Source organism: Lissotriton vulgaris, chromosome 6, assembly GCF_964263255.1.
Source record: "Lissotriton vulgaris chromosome 6, aLisVul1.2, whole genome shotgun sequence".
Taxonomy (NCBI): domain Eukaryota; kingdom Metazoa; phylum Chordata; class Amphibia; order Caudata; family Salamandridae; genus Lissotriton; species Lissotriton vulgaris.
Genome location: NC_141694.1, coordinates 41,871,862 through 41,886,277, shown reverse-complemented (window position 1 = coordinate 41,886,277; position 14,416 = coordinate 41,871,862).

Genomic DNA, 14,416 nt, shown 5'->3' with positions numbered 1-14,416 from the left:
CCGAGGGAAGGTGCACTCCGCTTCATCGATCCTGTTGTCGAAATAAGTGGCCCGAAGACTTTTCCCGCGAAGATTCCCGCCTCCGGACGGCTGCGACGGACTGCTGCCCTGACTGTAGACCTGTTTTGGCGCCTGGCGTAGACCTTGGTATAGCGAGACGATAGACGGGCCTTCCTGGTGACGCCATCGATCTTTGAGTTAAGTATTTGTGGGTCGCTCCCAGAGTTCTTGGTTGTTGACACTTTAGCGAGTGTTTTTGTTGTTAACGCTGTGTGAGTGTTTTTGTCGGTGACACTTTTGCTAGCGTTTTGTTGTTGTGTTATTTGACGACTGCAGCCGCCAAAAAACCGAGGGTTTTGTTCGTTGCTGGGACTTGGTAAATCCCGTAACCCTTGAAGTTTGTGAAACTCGGCTAGTGTGCAAGATGCCTGGTCGCAGTACTTTGTTTAGTTGTTTCAGACCTTGTGGTGCGGATTCCCGACTGGAGGACTCGTGCCCGATACCTCCGGTTGGAACTCCTACTTATGATCTATATAGCAAACATGGGCTAGGCCCAATTACCTTTAATGATTATTGGATTAAATATACGAAGAAGGACGGCGACCTTCGTTGGCCGCCTCATGGTAGCTTCGAGGCGCCGATTTTAGATAATTTAGAGATTAAGTTGTTCGAACGAAAATCAAGGCCGGCCATGTTTGATGCCTTTCGGTTGTGGCGCAAAGAAGCCCGACAGAAAGAAATCAGACAGACTAAACGTAATCAGCGAGATAATGTTGCTACTATAGTGAAGAAAGCTGAGCAGTTTCAGCGTGATAAGGAGGTTAAGGATAAGGAAGTGTTTGATAGATTACAGCGTATGACCATAGATAAATGTTATCCTGCTTTGCCTACGGAGTCGGAAAAGAAGGAAGAGGCAGTTGAGGATCCCTTAATGTCTTATCTTATGAAGTCGCCATCTCCGTACGTGCAGGGTACAGCAGCTGCAGCTCCTGTGGTTCCTGCCGTACCTATCCTTCCTTTGCCTGTTCCTCAACCTGCACCCGTTCTTCCGACTGTTCCTGCTCCTTCGTCTGTTTCTATTCCTACTGCTCCTCCGCTTCCACATACTCCTGCTCCCGCTGCTGCTCCTGTTTTGTTAACTCCTGCCGTTGCTACTGTTTCTACTCCTTCTCTTGTTAGTCCTGTGTCATATCTTTCTCCTTCTACTCGTAGTCGCAGTTCTCCTCTTGCGGCTAGCTTCTTTCATTCGCTTGGGCCTGTTCATGGGTCCGTTAGCTCCGATGGTCCTCAGAGACGTAGTCAGCTTCCTGGAAATAGAGAACGCGTTGCGCTATATAATATGGCGATGGGTTGGATGGTAAATCCTCTTAGAAATCCGCCCCGTGTTGTACTTGACACATTTTGTCAATTTAATATACCTACCCAGAGATACGTGTTTGATGAAATGTGTAAGTTCCTTCGTGATCAGATAGAGGCTGATGCGCCTGACGAGGTGCTGACCGCCCTGTCTGAGCTTCAGCTCCAGTTTTCACATGGACTGATAGTAGATACTAATGTTCGACGTGCTGTTGAGCGGTTGCGATCTCTTCGTCCTGCTCCGATACCTCATGCATTGTTTGTTGAGGATATTGAAAAACAACCAGACGAATCTGGCCAATATCCTATGCGTGAAGTTCCGCCGGTCTGGGTACCAGCTGATCCTAATGCTCATCCTCCGACATTGGCGCATTTCCAGAGAATATGGATACATCTTCCATGGAAACGCTCGGAAGTGTTACAGGTGAAGCAATCTTTGCCTGACCCACGCAAAAATCCTACAGGGTATTACAAAGAATTATCACAGCTTGTAGATGCTACGGTAATGAATCTTGCCGATATCGATATGTTGTTTGGCAATGTAGTACCGCAACCGGTATGGGCTAAGATTCGACATGAAAATCACCCGGCTGAATTAGGTGGTGCTTGGGCTGCTATTGTAGCGGCAGACGCCGGACAAGTAGCTGCTACTAAACCCGACCAGTTGATTCTTGACCTTCCTCAAAGGATTATCACGTTAATGAAAACTCTTATGCCAGCTATGAAGGTGAACTGGGATAAATTGTCAGCTTGTAAGCAAAAGAAGGACGAGAGTGTTTCCGACTTCTTCACGAGGTTCGAGGAAGCATTCATCGACCATAGTGGTCAGGATATGGGTACCGAGGGTGGACAGAGATTGTTCGTGGATAAATTTGTTTGTAACTTATTGCCCGATTTGAGCAATAAATTGAGAAATTCGGAAAGCGCATGGGCCGTTTCTACTTCAGCTCAGATATTGGCTACGGCACAATATTATGAGAATAGAGAGAAAGAAGAGAGCGACCGTGCTGACAAAAAGACGAAAGAGCTGAAAAATAAAGTGTTGTTGCAACAAGCGTATCCGCTGCGTTCTAATCAGAATGCACCCCAACAGAATAGATTGCAGTCGCAATCGAATCGGTCACAGCCGCGTAATGATTCCTCCTCCCAAAGATCATCGTTGGGGTACAATCAATGTGCTTATTGTAGACAGGAAGGACACATTAAATTCAATTGCCCTGTTTTAAACGAACGTAATAGTGGTAACTCATCTAGAGGAGGTCGTGGTGGTTCGCAGCAAACATCACGTGGTAGAGGTCGTGGTGCTCAGAATGATCGTTCTGATATCTCCTCTACTAATACTAATTGTTTCGATCAACGTGGATCGTCGCAAGGGCGATCTGCGCAGTACAATGTAGACGACTATTACGTCGATCAGGGAACTGACGACAGTAATTACTAGGATAGCCAAAGACAAGGAGAGGGAGTGGTATCAGTTCCGGTTGATCAGAGAGGGCCTTACGTCGCAGTTGCTACATCGGGCGTCGTTGAGCCTTTTCTGTTGGACACTGGTGCAGCGAAAAGTTCCATACAGCATTCGAAACTCCCTGGCGCACCTTTGTCTGGCTTAACAAATGTTTCCGTTGGATTCTCTGGCGCCCCCGTTAGCAATCCAGTTTCGTGCCCTTTGCCCCTTACAATTGGGCCACGTGAGCTCCAAGCTCCGTTGATTTTGACTACTGGTTGTGGTGAAAATCTTTTGGGCCTGGATTTGCTTAAACGTTTGTATGCAACTCTGTATTGTTCCCCCGCAGGAGTACAGCTTACGTTTGGAGAGAGAGTTGTCTCTCCCATGTACTTGTCTCTTGATAAGCTTCCACCGGAATTGAGTTCTCTTCCTGCGTCTTTGTGGGCGACGGGTCCAAATGACGTGGGCCTACTGGATATCTCTCCCTATGTTGTTCAGTTGAAATCTAATGTGCGATTGCCACGTATTCCCCAGTATCGTATCTCCCTTGACGGTGAACGAGCGCTGTTAGCGATCATCTATGATTTGATCGAGAAAGATGTTATTGAAGAGACTCGGGGAAACGTGTGCAATAGCCCTGTACTGCCTATTCTTAAACGCACAGATCCTACAAAACCGCCTGTTTATCGTTTTGTTATCGATTTACGGGAGGTGAATAAAATTGTGGTTCCTCAATTTCCTGTTGTGCCTGACATCACGGCGCTACTGACTCTGATTCCAGCTTCTGCATCGTGGTTTTCGGTGATTGATTTGAAAAATGCGTTTTTCAGCATCCCGATTGCCGAGGAGAGCAGAGACCTTTTCGGTTTCTCTCTCGGTGGACGTAGCTTCCGGTTTAAGCGCGCTCCTCAGGGCTACTGTGAAAGTCCATCGATTTACAGTCAAGCCTTGAAGGGTCAACTGGATGCGTTTAGGTTGCCGGTCGGTGCGGCCTTGATCCAATACGTCGACGACTTATTGGTGGCGGCCGATACTCAGGACATTTGCAAAATTGCTACAGTGTCGTTGCTGCAACATCTCTGCGAGTTGAATCACAAGGTGTCACCTACTAAACTCCAATATTGTTGTCAAGAAGTAACCTATCTAGGTCACTTATTGTCAAAGGAGGGAAGAAGGTTGACCCCAGAGAGAATTGCAGCGATTGCACGAATGGCTGTGCCAAAAACCCAAAGAGATGTACGTGCCTTTCTAGGTATCACGTCGTACTGCAGGCAATGGATTCCTAATTTTTCATTGCTATCGAAACCATTGGTGGCTCTTACGTGCAAGGATGTTTCGACTCCTTTACCATGGACGGAAGAATGTCAGAAAAGTTTTTCTGAATTACGTGATTCATTGTGTTCGGCTCCTGTGTTAGGTACCCCTGACTACAGCAAGCCGTTTACATTATATGTTCACGAGAGGGAAGGTTGTGCTTTGAGTGTCTTAACGCAACCTTTTGGTGGTAAGCAACGTCCATGTGCATATTTTTCCTCGACCTTAGACCCAGTAGCTAGAGCTTTGCCGAGTTGTCTGAGAGCAACAGCGGCAGCTGCGGTCTCCATTCGACAATCAGCAGGATTGGTCATGGATAATATGCTTACGGTGATGGTTCCGCATGCAGTCGATACTCTTTTGAATCGAACGAAAACTCAGCACTTGACGAGTGCGAGGTTGTCTGGGTACGAGTTGACACTGTTGGCAAGCCACATTCAGATAAAACGTTGTAACGTTCTGAACCCGGCAACTTTGTTACCAATTAACACAGAGTCAGATGAAGTAGCAGAACATGACTGCTACTTGAGGACTGAAGAGGAAACGAAAGGTCGAGTGGACCTTAAAAACACCCCATTGGAAGATCCGGATGGCACTCTGTATGTGGATGGGTCATGTTTTAAGTTGCCGAATGGTGATGTGACTACTGCTTATGCTGTTGTAATGTTGAATACTGTTGTGGAGACTGCGAGGTTGAATCAAAATTCTGCCCAAGCTGCAGAATTGATTGCTCTTACTAGAGCGTGTGTGTTGGCGAAAGGGAAACGTGTGAATGTGTTTACCGACAGTCAATACACGTTTGGTGTTGCTCACAGCTTTGGACGATTGTGGAGAGAGAGAGGTTTCTTGACGTCGCACGGTACGAAGATTCAGCATGGCCAGCTTGTGAATGATCTTTTGGATGCATTGACTTTGCCTACACAAGTTGCGATTGTTAAATGTAGTGCGCATCGTAAGGTGACGGATGATGTTGGTCGTGGTAACGCGTTTGCAGATGAGATTGCTAAGGAGACTGCCCGGAACCTTAGCACTCGAATGTATGTGACGAGTTCGGTTAGGTGGCCTACAGAATCGAGCATGTGTGAGGACACTATCGAAAGTGTGAAAGAAATTCAGAATGAGGCCACCGAGACTGAAAAGGCGAAGTGGAAAGAAAGCACGGGAAAGTTGGATGTGAATGGTTGTTGGATTGATTTGTCGGATCAGAAAAGATGGCTGTTGCCGGATGCGTATGTGCTGGCCGTTGTGACAATGGCACATGGGTTAGCGCATATTAGCGCGAAAGGTATTTGTAAGTTGCTGTCTCCCGTATGGAAGAATGATGGTATCACGAAGTGTGCTGAACGTCTGGTGAAGAATTGTATGGTGTGTATGATGTATAACCCTGGCAAGGGAACCCCAACTCCTCTTGGCAGTTTTGCTCCCCCTTCGTATCCCTTTGAGGTGATTCAATTGGACTTCATCCATATGGAGCGATGCAACAACCTTAAATACGTTTTAGTTGTGGTTTGCGCATTCTCCCGATGGATTGAGGCCTATCCTCTCAAAGATAATACTGCTTTGTCTACTGCGAAAATCCTACTGAAGGAATATTTTCCTCGGTATGGAATGCCTAGAGTCGTGTGGTCAGATAACTGAAGTGAGTTTGTGGGTAGTGTGATGAAGAGTGTGTGCAAGGGCCTTGGAATTAATCAGAAATTCCACAGCGCCAATCATCCCCAGTCAGCTGGATTGGTTGAAGGGTACAACGGCACCCTTAAACTAAAGCTAGCGAAGATTCAGGCTACGACTAGTCTTTCGTGGCCTGACGCTTTACCTTTAGCATTACTGTCAACTAGGGCGACTGTACACTCCCGAGTAGGGCTTAGCCCCTATGAAATAGTGTTCGGCCGTCCTGCGAATGTGTGGGGGGTTCCTAGGCCAGGAATGTTTTCTGATCTTGAGTACCCAATGTTGATTGACTATTTACATGACTTGACTGCTAAACTGAGGTTAATTCACCAACAGGTTTACGACGCATTGCCGACGCAGACGGAGGGTCCAGGCCACCAGCTCCAGCCTGGAGACTGGGTGGTGACACGCAACTTTTCACGCAAGAATAATCTGGACCCGAGGTTCACCGGACCTTACCAGGTGCTCCTGGCCACGAGGACTGCCGTTCGTCTTGAGGGGCGTAAAAATTGGGTGCATGCCACCCATACGAAGCGAGTCCCTATCCCTTTACCGGCAGACCCGTGGGTAAGGAAAGGCATTGCGTCAACAGAAACAGAAACATTGCCGGCGTTTGTACCTTTCAGCGACGCGCAGCCTGTTGGAGAATCCTCAGCGCAGCAGAAAGACACTGTTGAACAATTGTCAGCAAAAGACTCAAGACCAGAACAATCGACTGATCAGCAGGACGCTGTCTCTTCAACGGATCCTTTGTTCGACGAGCAGACACGTCCTGGGAAACACCGATATTCTTTGCGATCTCGCACTAAGGACAAATAAAAATATTTTGTTTTGCTGAATTAACGACTGCATTATCCCCGTTTCCCGTGATCAGTTTTGAACATTCGTATCACTGTGATTTTTTTTTGTATATATATATATATTGAGCTTCCTCCCTTGTATCTTTTCACTTCTACAGCTGAGAGACTTTGTGCTTGTATATACATATTGTGTGCTGAAGGCCGTAGGGCCGCGCGCGTACTTCCTTCTGGATAGTAGGTCTTGACGCTAGGTTAAAGGCCGTCGGTTCCTGGGAACTCCTAGGGGTTGACTATTGCTACACAGAACGAAGTGCGTCAAGAAACGTTGCGGACGGTCGTAGGGAATGGCATTCTCGAAGCTGAATGATTTGGAGGGAGCTCGTGTTCATCGATTCAAGCTGCAGCAACTCAGTCGTACCAAATGTTTTATATTCCAACTGTTTGTGTTATTTTTGACTGCTTCTGCATTATTGGCGGGTGGGGTGTACTATACGATGTCTTACTTCTTACCTGCTACACCTACTCCTACTCCTTACCCTGATCTTACCTCTACTGCTTCTCCCCATTCCTTTCATATGTTACCGGAACACGAGCAGGCTAGACGTGTAGAATTCCGCAACAATTCCTTTATTCAGCTCCTTCATCAGCATCAGTTAGTGGTTAACACTACTAATTGTTGGGTGTGTGGGTTGATGCCACATACTACAGATAAGGGAATTCCATATCTGGTGTTACCGTATAGTTCCCAAGGGTCAGCTCGAGCATTTCAAACAATGTTTCGAAGCGCACTGGGTTTCCACCCCATTCGAGAACCACGTTCCCCCTACTCTGGTCCTACCTCGTATCAAAAACCTTTGTCAATAGCAATAGAAGATTTAGATAGCGATATCTATGATCCTTCGCTTATTCCCGAGGAAGAGGTACAAGCCTATAGGGTCCTCAGTAGAGGTGAATATAGTGTGTTCACTAGCGAGAAGCAGCTTAAAAGCTCGCCTCCAATATGGGTCGTACCCCACACTGGTAATTTTTGTCTCATGGGTCGTGGTCGAAGATCGCAAGCCCGACTTGGAGCAAGTGCTTGCACCGAAAATTACATTCTGCCAATGTTCTCGTCCCCTGTGTTTCTGGCTGCCAAGGGTACATACTTTATCTGCTATGATCGTGCATATGCATGGTTGCCCGCTGACTTCATGGGCTCATGTTTCATTGCAAATCTGTTGCCGCCGACGTTCACTGTGGACGCCGATTACCACAAGACTAGAGTTGTGAGAGGCGTAATTAGCGAAGAGGATACTGCCGGTCAAGAGGCAGGAGACTTTTTCAAGGGTTTCCTCCCGTTTTGGGGACCTATGGTTAATAGTAGGAACCTGAGACAGTTGACTCGAGTGGTAGAATCGACAGCTAATATTACTGCCAGTGCCCTTGGTAATATTACCACTGAACTTCAGGCGGAGAGACTTATGACGTTACAGAACCGTATGGTTTTAGATGTCATTTTAGCAGATCGAGGTGGGGTATGTAAGGTGATCCATTCGAGCTGCTGCATTTTCATTCCAGATAATGCTCCAACTGTCTATCAAGCCATCTCGAGGTTACATAAGATCTCCGAATCCATACACGTGGATGTAGGGGATTGGACGTTACTTGGATGGTTTTGGGGCCTGATGTCGACTTGGGGTTGGAAGATTCTGATGATCATCGGAGTCGTTGTAGTGTTCCTGTTCACGTGTTGCCTTTGCGTGCAGTGTGGCCCTGCCTTATGTGGCCTCTGTGCTACAACGTGTATGAGACAACCACCTGTTACCAAGGGGACTCGATTGGACAGAGCTATGCTACAGCAACATCTCGATGGTCTGATGAATATTGAATATGATTCTGACTAGTGCTTGCCTACATGAGGGCAAAAGGAGCGTCTGAGGTTCCGTGACAATTGTAAGTGGTGCTTTCGACTCGCACGAATATGGTTGAGTCTGGTATCTATGAACCGCAAATGACGAGTTTAGTAAGTGTGCGCAGTTTCGCTGTGCTAACTTAAACCGTTCGTTTGTTATGTGGGTTTTTTAGCTGTACCCACGGGTTCCATCTTAGATACGGCATCCATTTTGTCTCTTGCCCTCAAGTAGCCAGCGAACGGACGCTGTCCGCTTCGCGACCCTGGGACTCCCAAGATATCTGCGGAAGACACATGTTCTTTGTGAGTGTCTTTATGACGAGGGGGATGTTACTGTAAGGCAGATGGCGCCGCTCAAGGCTCATCTTGCCGTACGGACTTATTGTCTCAGCCGTGCATCCCATTAGGCACGTCCCTTTGATGCCTGTATCTCGTGTTTCCCGATACCTCCCCTTTTACACCCTTTCCGATCTCCCCACTGTTTCCGTCTTCCTCTGCACCTGTCTTTGTTCCTACTTCGATCTGTTTATTACTGATTGGAATGCACTAATGTTGGGAAGATGGGTTTTTACAGTTGGGAACCGCCAAATGTTTCCGCACTTATGTTCCGGACCTCATGTGTATCAAAGTGACCAAAGCGACCCCTCTGGGGGATGATGGTGGGAACCGGGCCATAAACTTTTGTGTTCAATGTAACCCTATGGGGAAATTGTGTATAAAAGGAGCGATCTACAGAACCAATTTGAAGCAGTCTCCCCAAGTTGCACGTGGTGTACTTGTCGTGACTTCTGTGTTCCCTGCAGCAAATAAACCTTGAATCTTTGACGCCGAAGGAAGTGTCCCGTGTCTCTGTGACTTGTACGCCGGAGCAGGTTACCCACGAAGGTTTCAGGTGTTGTGCCCTGGCACCGCTGGGTCCTACAGAACCCAGTCCTTCAACCCGCACCTAATACCCTCGCTGTTATAGATTGCTTTATGTCCCGTTTTTTTCTCTCCACTACCGCATTTCCCTCGGGATGGAATGGACTAGAATACCGCAATGCAATGCCCATGCTGGACATGGCCTACTTGTAAGCTCGAGAGCTAAACACAGGACCCTGGTCAGAATGTAGCATGCCAATTGCGTATGTGCCGATAAAGACTCGCAAATCTTTTATAACCGTTCTGGCGTCAGCCGTGCGCTGGGGGTCTCATCTAAATGAATCTCGTCTGAATATTTATGGGACCGCATTTTTCCGGTCGGACGTCTGCGTGTAGACAGTCTAATGCTGTCTAATAGAGGTGTCTGGGCTGGTATCGGTTCCGGTTCACAGCTGCGATCTCTATTGCAGTCCTAATAATTCATTGCAAAGTTATACATTTCTACGCTCATCCCCGGCCACTAGTATTGTGATTGTAATTCTATTAGAGATTTCAGGATCTCTTGGTGCCTCAGACCCAATCCCCTGTGTGCTTCTTGTATCAAGAAGACTCTCCGGTTTGTGTTTGGAATGACTCTTTCCCCCACTCCAGGGATTCGAGCAAACGGAGCGGAGTTCGCATCAATTATGTATGTATTGCCCAGTGGATAGTTTAGAGGTCTTCCATTGAGGCTTTTACTGCAAGCTGCGTTTCGCCATCTATTTGTTTTTTCGTACGCTTTTTTGTGGCTACGGAAGCTAAGTGATCAGCTGCTGCTGTGGCTTTGTCAGTATAAGGGGGGTTTTACCCAACGAGTCACTAGGGACCTGGGTGCTATGTGGTATATACTAGGGGGTCCCTGTGAACCATTATTCGTTTCTTCAAATTAATCAACAAAAACATTCAAGAAAAAAAATCATCTAATTATCACTTAGAGCACAGTGTTATTTAATCACAATGAGCTAGCTTCTCTGTACATTGAAGACAATATTAATAACAATATCTTAGCAAAAGTGCCCCAGGGAGAGCAAGGAGATAGTGATGTGTTAAAGTGCGGGAGAATTTGGGATGTGCAGAGTGAATAAAATACAGACACAATATATATTGGTAATTTACAATACAAAAATCATTGGCTTCAGAGCCCTGAGCCAAGCAATCAAATAATTGATATCCAAAAAAGGGCAGTCCAAAATCATGTATGTGATGCTGTTACTTAATAACCAGAATAGGGGTGGCGTCAACTGATCTAAAAGAAAGTAGCCGTCAACGTTTCGACCCCAAAACTACAACTGTAGGCGTTCCTTAGCATCTCACGCCGGGGTCTTCATCAGGACACAAGGGAGAGGGACCCAGGGGGGGCACAGGTTGTTCTGTAAGAATTAAAAACCATATGTTAGTGCTCACACAACCCAATTTGTGGAGCTATTTCCAAAGACACAGTCTCATTAATAGAGGTCAAGAAAATACTAATTATTACCATGGTGAGTGGTAAAGCAATTTACCACTGGGAGATGTAACAGAAGACTTCACAGGATGAATCAAAGAGGCCCACTTGTATGATCGCATGGACGCTGTAAGAGTCGTCAAATATCTAAAATGATAAATCAAGTCTTGCTCAGGGACTGTTTATGCTCTTAAAGTCAAGACATTCTTGGGATTAGATTCCACGAGGTCAGATCTTAACACAACGTGAATACAAGTAGAATACATACAAGACTAACCGCATGACTAACCAGCCCGACATCAAAACAGTAAAATGTCACTTGAAACACAATGGGTACATAGCAATAGCACATGTACCTTTTCAAAGAATCGACCATAGCATCAATTAATCAGGTGGCTAGTAATAGATTCAGGAGAACTAACCACCATACCTGGTTCACACATCATTTACCTAATAAAGGTTAAGTAATCACATCTCCAAACAAGCATAATTGCACCGTTACTTGCAATTACCTTATGTAGACTGACGTCGGGCCAACGTACAAATGTCAGCTTGTCTTAGAGTAAACACGAGCCCTTGAAAAAAGTGGAGGGGGAGCATGTGTTAGCATCAAGCTAACAGAACGACAATACTTGAAAAGGCATTATTTTAAACGGGGAGATCGCAAACCGTTTATGTACATACCAAGTCATTGGTAAGATTCCTTAAGTGGAGCAAGTCTGGTCGTCGGCAGCCGTCCGTAAATCCGGCCCACAAGGCTCCTATAAAAGGAAGGTGTACTTAATAATCCGGTTAAATCTAAGGATTAAGGGCATAGTCCTGATAAATCAAAGCCCATCTTACCTCACAACGGGAGTAAAAGTTTGCCGCACGTCCACTCTCTCAATCAGCACTTCTGGGCCGTATCGTCAGAGTAACGCGACCCGCGTCTATCAAATTGTCAGCCAATGAATTCCCTGCACCGTGAACGCCATCACGTTGAGGACTCTGCGTATGAATCACGTGAGTCTTTTGTAGTTCTTTCTGCAAAAGAACTACTTGTTCCCATAGTTTTTTATGTTTTATTGTGGCACCTGTCTTATCTTTGTAACCGTTTTTAATCCAGGTCTGCATGGAATTGTTGTAAGACCGGATGCAGTAATGCGAATAGCACACTATTAGTGTCGGGAATTCGCGATCGGCATTTTCAAGCGCCATCTTTAAAGATCTTATTTCAGCTCGCTGAGCTGTACAGTTTCTGAGAGATTCAGTTTTAGTGACCATCGGTCTGAATTTACCTAAGCGCCAGCGACCTTTAACAATCGCGCACGCTGCATTGTAAATCTATTTTTCCACAACGTAGTGTTGTGCAAATCTATCCGTGTAGATTACACAGGTGTACTGTTCGAGAGGCAGAATTTTGATCGGCAGAGGACATTCATTTTCATATTCCAGATATTCTAGTTTTTTCGTTTTCGGATCAAATGCGTGTGTCACGTCTTCTGTTGCAAGAGAAGTTTCCCATTTTATTCATTTTGGATCTAGAGCTTTAGCATTAAGATTGCCTGGTATTGTTACCGCCTCAAGGGCTGATACTGCTGTGAAAACAGATATCCTTTTCCCTTGGGCTAGGGCTCTTTCTTTTGCTCCAGTAGTTTGAACCGCAGTTAGAATTTTTTCAGTAGAACTGAATTTCATTTCAGCTTGTTTGTACAAATGTGATTTGTAAGCTATTGGTACCGTTAGAGGTCAGGTATGTGAATCCGCATCTTCCTGGGATTACTCGGATTACAAGGTTGCGTTCGTTTGCGCATGTTTGCAGTTTTGTTTTAGTTAACATGTCTGTCTGTAGTGATCTTAACATTTCTGTGTGTTTTTGAGTCCAATTAATTAGTTTAAAATCAGGTTTTATTAGTTCGTAGAGAGGTTTAACCCTCTCTGCATAATTTAGAATGTATGTTCTTCCGAAATTCAGGAAACCTAGTATTGATTGTAAGTTGTTCAGCGTTTTTGGAGCTTGCAGTACTGCACACTTCTCTAAGAAGTTGTCTGCTAGGCTTTTGCCTTCACTTGATAATTCATATCCTAAAAATAGGACAGTTAGATGGGCAATTCGTGATTTTTGAAAGTTAGATTTGTACCCTTCAGCTGCGAACCCAAGTATTATGGTGTTCACTCTTTTCAAGTGAGTCTCCAGGTCATCGTCTGTAAGATAGATGTCATCGACATAAGATAATGCCTCATCATCATACATTTGTAGTAACTCTGTAACCCTGGCTGAAAATAATCCTGGGCTGTTCTTCAACTCCTGTGGGAGACGAAAAAATTGTTTTTGGGTCCCCATGCTGGAGAAAGCGGTCAAATATCTGCTTTCAGGTGCTATTTTTTGACAGAAGAAACCATTTGAAATATCTAATGTTGTTTTATATTTATTGCACACAATGTTATTCATTAGTCCTGCACTATGTGAGTTTTGTACCTCAAAAGTTTTACAGCAGGAGTTTAGATGTCTTTAGTCCAAAACTAGACAATATGAATCATCTGGCTTGGAGACAGGAAACAAAGGATTGTTCATTTGTGAGGTGCATGTTTCAATCACACCCTGATATTCAAGTTGATCTAAAATGTCTTTTACTTGTTTTTTAGCTTCTTGCTTAACTGGATAATGCATCTGTGCAGTAGGTTGATGTTTGTAACTGGATTTTATGGTGAGTAGAATCCTCATCCCATCCTACATGATTTTTAGGGCTCGCCTGCTGATGCGCTTCTGCGCATCGCTGGCGAAGCTCTATTACGGCTTATCCAGTGTTGATCCACCACTGGCGATTTCTTCAAGTGCATGTGCTTTTTAGGTCATTGCGCAAGCGCAAGCCCTAAAAAGCGCGTGCACAATGCCACCAGCCCCCTGCCTGCCTGCCTCGCATTACCAGATCAAAGGCAGCCCAGCCCCCCTCCCACAAGCTTCTCAGCGTGTGCTCTGCCTCAGGCCTGCATTTCTCCTCCCCTCGGGCAAACAGATAGCCGCAATAACACCCTCCCTGCTCAGCTTTTTTTTCTCAATTTCTCCCCGTCTACACTTCCCATTAGGAGCCCTTCCTCCCCCCAGATAATCTATCTCCATAAGAGATAAGCAGCTCTTCCACCATCTCAAACCCGTATTAGTGCTCCTCACTATGCATGTTTTTACTTAGAAAATCAGCACAATGCAGCAGTGTGACATCAAGCCAGGTTCATCGACATCACTGCAAAAGTAAAGTTTTTATTCCCCATTTCCTCTTCAAGAAAGTGACTGCGCATCAGCCTCTACGGATCAGAAAGCGGAGCCCCTCCACTGACCGGGCTGCGAGTCAAATGGCCATGTTTCACAAATTATGGTTTTCGTGGTCTTATTCTGGAGTAGCCCTGTTGGCAAGAGAGGAAAGAGCAAGGCTCTGACAGTCAGTCCTCCTCTGCTTCATAGTATGCCGCGCCACTATAGTAAGTTGAACAAGGGATATCATTTGACAGAAAGAGGCAACCTGCATCTATTCACGGAAATACATTGAGCAGTCTACATTTTTATTTTTTAAAGCTACATACAATGCACCATAACTGTTCTAGGTCTACAAATGGAA